General features: G+C 37.9%; 1 long non-coding RNA gene across 1 annotated transcript; it reads left to right on the top strand.

The window, feature by feature from the left end:
* The first annotated feature begins 752 nt into the window (after positions 1–752).
* LOC132051102 (uncharacterized) lies at positions 753–3,086 on the top strand. The gene is made up of 3 exons (XR_009413579.1): positions 753–1,376; positions 1,875–1,921; positions 2,788–3,086. It is a non-coding gene; the product is annotated as an uncharacterized LOC132051102 (long non-coding RNA).
* The last annotated feature ends 2,503 nt before the right edge of the window (positions 3,087–5,589 follow it).

The following is a 5,589-nucleotide window of genomic DNA, read 5'->3' as shown; positions in this document are numbered from 1 at the left end:
TGCGAATAAAGTAAAGAACGCAAACCTCCGCTCCACAGTGCTCTAGCTCTCCAGGTGATCTTCGTCCGTCAAATAACTCTGTCAAAGAGCATGTTTAGGATGTAATTATACTGTGCTGGAATAACAGTAGACCAAAATACCAGTTTTAACATTAGACCAAAATACCAGTTTTAGTCCAAAATTAACCCGGATTGGCCAGAAATATTCTTGGTGCAGCATGCCATTTGGCAAGCCATGTGCCGAAGAACCTAGTCACTTTTTCAGAAAGTTAATTGTCTATAGGTTTTCTTATTTTTCTACTGGTGCAGCGCACTGATTTCCTCATCCCCAACTCTGTATCAGTCTAATTCTCATCCCCTTTGTTCTTAGCTTCATGAATTTCCTTACTATTATTAGTAATTACTTTGTAATTCTAATTTATGTTTAATATAAATAGTCAGTTCTATTGATGGAGAGTTTCCTATTTTTGGTTTATTACATTGGTGCTTCCATCCAGAAGTCTTCAATGGAGGACCAAATATTTTGAATGATCAGCAATTCAATTAAGGTCGTGAAGGATTCCTGGTCGAAGGATATTGCTGAGATTCGATTTATGTTACAAGAGGTGGTGGGCAAAATGGCTCTGACTGCCCCATTATCTCTTTTGGTTTTCATTCGTGCATGAAAGCTAGATTGGTGAAAATACCTAGATTCAGCAACAATGACTGTTACACCATGTACTTTTATGTAAAGTTTCGTCGTGAGTTAGTTGACGAAGACTTAAAAGGCGAGGTTGTCGTCAAGGTCATAAGGAATTATTCATGCTCATTCTTCATACATGAGAGCTTGATATCATGTTTAGTAAGTATCGGGAAGGTTAGATGTTAAGCGAATTGAAGAAATTAAGTTTGTTGAAACTTTGGGAAAATTCGGCAGAATTTCGGACAGAAATTTTGGGTCAACTTTGGGGAGGCATATCTCCTAGAATACAAGGAGTTACAGATCCCATAACCTATGCTTTCATAAGTTCAGCGAGTCTACTTTCCAACACAACTGACAGATCCGAATTCCCATATCAATTCTGGGAGTTATGGGCCGTTGAAGTGTCGACGATCCGTCGAAGCACATCGACGACCCGTCAATTTTCAGGCAGTGCAGCTGATGTATAAATGCATCTATTTCGTGATTTTTTTTTCATTTCAACTCACACCAATAGACCCTAAACTCTCCCTAATGCTCATCAACCCTTTCCCAACCTTTCTTTATCATCCAAGTAAGATCCGAGCCTCGAAAACCCGAGCTAGTGAAGGGGAAGTTGTTCCTAGGGTTTCTATTGAAGTTGTTGAGCTTAGGAGTTGGATTTGAAGTTTAGTTCTTGGAATTCCAGCCCCTTTAAGGTATGAATACTATTATTATCTTTGCTATTAAGTTGATTACCAAGAGTTTTAGTGATTTAAAGTGAAGGAAATATAGCTATGGAAGCGGTGAGTTAATTGAGTCAAACTAAGATTAGGGGCTGTTTTGGGGAGATGTTTTGGTATGGATTCAATTATATTTTGATATGAAAGTATTGACATAAGTTGTTTGTGGAGGAATTCCTTAGTTTAGAGTGAAGGAAAACATGATATGAAAGACCTAAACTAGCTTGATGATGTGGTTGTGTTGAAGGCTGTTTCGATTGGAATTTTGGGGCAATTTCTACTTGTGTATGTTGTTGTATATTGTTATTGTTGTTGTTGATGATTTTTTGTGTGTTGTGCACCGTTTGTGAGTTGGATTGGAGTGAGAATTATAGGGGAAATGCTGCCCGAATTTCATTAAGTTTCATACGTACTTGAAATGGGTAATAAGGGATGTATATGGCCTAATTGTAATTCGTGTTATCTTGGTTGTAGTGTTACAAGCTCGGGAAATAAGCATCGGACATTAGGTAGACTCCAAGGTATGTTAAGGCTAACCTTTCTTTCCTTTTTTGCATGATCTTATAGTATGAACGAATAAGCAAGTACACGAGCTTCCATATTACTCTACTCTTAGAAGCACTAGGAGTATTTCAGTCTTTGATGTTTCTATGCCCCGTCTATGATCGTTCTTCCTGTTCATGGGTCTTGAGATTTCTTATATTGATGATGTTAGCTCAAAGAATGTTCATCGGAGATAGTACGACCTCATGTCACTCCGAGAGTTCTATGTATTCATTTCATTTATGCATTGCATCCATATTCATATGCACATTGACCCGTGACCAGAAGGAGTTATATACGCACTATTATATTATTATATATGGATCGGGCCGTACGTTCCTCGGCACTATTATATTATTATATATGGATCGGGCCGTACGTTTCTCGACACTATTATATTATTATGTATGGATCGGGCTGTACGTTCCTCGGCACTATTATATTATTATGTATGGATCGGGCCGTTACGTTCCACGGCACTATTATATTATTATATATGAATCGGCCCGTACGTTCCTCAACACTACTATTATACTATATATGGATCGGGCCGTATGTTCCTCGGCACTATTATATGATATATGGATCGGGTTGTACGTTCCACAACACTATCAGTTATATTATGACCTATGCATATCATACGCCTTAGAGGTAGTTTCAGTTATACAAAGTATGTAGATATTCTCGGATGTTACCTACTGATGCATTCAGATATTGAGATTAGCTTTCATGTTTCAGATGTCTCTCATGACTTCTATGTACTTGTTATTCTTGTGCCTTACATACTCGGTACATTATCCGTACTAACTCCCCTATTGTTGGGGGGTTGCGTTCATGCCCGCAGGTTCAGGTAGATAGAGAGACGATCCAGCTCAGTAGGACTTCCCCTTAGCTGTTTGGTGAGCTCCACTTGATCCGGAGCTGCGGTCCATTTTGGTAGGCTATTTTGAGATGTATATACATGTATATGGGTATGGCGGGGCCCTGTCCCGTCCTTTCTATAGCTTTCTATTCCATTAGAGGTTTGTAGACAGTTGTATGTAGTTGGTACATGATGTAGCCTTGTCGGCTCTTATTCTTTTAAGTACAGCATATATAGCAGCCTAGTCGGCTTGTACTGTTACTTCGGTATTTTGCCTATATATATATGAGTCAGATATGGGCCACCCTATTGTTATGTGATAGTTAAGCAAGTGTAGGGGTGTCTGGTCATTAGCGGTCAGTCACTCGTCATGACTCATCGGCTTGGGTCGTGACAATGACCTTGCGGCATAGGTATTTCAGGTAGAGTAGTATTAGGCTCCCTATAACATCTTTTCAGATCAAAAATTGTCATTGGATTCTTTGTATGAGGATGGCTAATTGTCATTGGATTCTTTGTATGAGGATGGCTAATTGGCATTGCTACTTATTTTGAAACAAACAGCTTGCGAATTGTGAGCATTTCGTGGAAAAATCTTTTATGCTACTCCGAGCTCGGAGTCGGGAAGTACCGAATAGGTGTTTAGCCTTTCTCTGACACCTTCCCACAGTGGACTATTGTCTTGCAGGAGTTGTGGCCATTCTGTCATGGAGCACCATCAAAAACTCGCCCTTATCTCAATACTCCAATGCACTCTCAGACTACAACAACCTGAACTTTACTCACAAGGTGTTTGGTGAAAAGTTGAATAAGGAAACTAAAAAAGTTGTAGATGTTGAAACTGTTTTGTTACCAGAAACACAAGTATGTCTTCTAGCTGAGAAGGGCGGTATCTCCATTTCACTTACATCTAAATCTGATTTGGTACCTAAAAACTCTGAGACGGACCACATATTCAGTAAAAGGCTAGAAAAGTATACTAATGTGGATTCATTGGGAAGTGACGCTAATGAAAGTAATAATGTATTTGAAGCTCCGGAAGGCATGGACACACATGAAATTGGAGTTGAACTATGTCTTTTACAAGCCAAACACAATGCATTTCACAAGCAAAATAGGGATGCATCACTATAAAATCCATATGAAGACACTGAAATTTCACTGCTTAAAGTGAATGACGTATTCAATAAAAACTTTCAAAAATACACTACAAGAGAACAGTCATTTAGCTAGAGACACAAATCCTAGCTAAAGTGGGAAAATCCGTAGCTAACGCCAATTTAGCTAGGAAAATTACCCTAGCAAACTTCCGTAACTAATAAGCTCTTAGCTAAATTTTAGCTAGAAGATTTTGTCATTCCTAGGTAATTTTAGCTAGGATATCTCTGCTAGGCACTTTCCATAGCAAACATTTTGCTAGGACTTAACCTAGCTAAGTTCCTAGCAAAGTTTGTTTGATTAATGTTGACTTTACAAAAACTTAGCTAAGAATGGCCTAGCAAAACTTAAAAAATCTCTAGCCTTTTCCCTGTTTTGCTGGAATGCTTTCCTATCTAAATGACTAGCTAAAAATAGCTAGGAATATTTTACCAAGGTCATTCTAGCTAATTTGATAAATATCAGCCAATATTTGTGTTTGGGTCAGGGATATTTTCTGGCTAAATCAAGCTATAAATTGCATATGACAAAATACAAATATAATATTCTATAGAATTTGACATAAGGTAAATAAATAAATAATTAAATCTATTCAAATTTCCAAATAAGCACATAATCACGGTACCATCAATCCTTGAATGATGAAGAACAATCCGAGACAAGTCGACTAGTAAAATAAAACATGTCTTAAATCAAAAAAATCAATAACATAAATTATCTAAGATTTGTTTGGGGGAGAACCAGAGCCATTTGGTGGTGGTTGAGGAGTGAAACCAAGAATCTGAGCCACGGCAGCACGAACCACGACATGTGCCCGGCTTATATTTTCCCGAATATCCGCTTGCATACATTCCTGCACATTCGCCATCGTTTCTCCGGTACACGATTAAGAATTTGTTGAAACTCGGGTGTTTCAAAAATTTGTTCGGTAGGCACATTTGGAGGATTAGGAGCACCGGCGGACGCCTCGATTAGCATTGATTTAGATCTGCCAGCAAAGAATTTGAGGCTAAGACCATATATTCTTCCTTTTTTTGTTCGTCCAACCGTTTCTATCCAAGTTTTCAGTAGTTGCTCCTCCGGTATAGTTTTCAACAAATTCACATCATTGTCTTCGCTAGTTTTCTCCTTCCCCTTCTCCATACATTGTCGTGTTTCTCTCAGGTCTCCGTCATCTACTTCAAGACCATCTTCATTCCTTAGTGTTGAAGTTTCACCAACCTTCTCCTTAATATTCTTTGTAAATCGAATTGAAAAGAAGAAAGTAATTAGTTATCACCTAGAATAACAAAGCTGTCAAGTAGCAAAAATTGTAATGAAGTACTCAGATTCATTCTGTAATGGAATTTTCTGGTTACAAATTGTACTTAGTATTATAAAAAAGGAACATGAGAAACACACCAAATAATGAATTATCAGTCTTACTACTACTAGATTTCAGTTTTCCCAAGGCATGTAGCTCTCCAGATATTTGACAGACAAGAAAATTAAGATAAGTTTTTCTTGGACATGATGGATAAGCTGAAACACAAGTCATGAGCATTTTGTTCTTTGTTGAGTTTTATAACAAATATATGTTTGCATACTTTCTAGAAGCATTTCGGTTTCGGAATAAACAAGATAATA

This window comes from Lycium ferocissimum, chromosome 3 (assembly GCF_029784015.1).
Source record: "Lycium ferocissimum isolate CSIRO_LF1 chromosome 3, AGI_CSIRO_Lferr_CH_V1, whole genome shotgun sequence".
Lineage (NCBI taxonomy): Eukaryota > Viridiplantae > Streptophyta > Magnoliopsida > Solanales > Solanaceae > Lycium > Lycium ferocissimum.
This window is presented reverse-complemented; position numbering and strand designations above follow the sequence as displayed.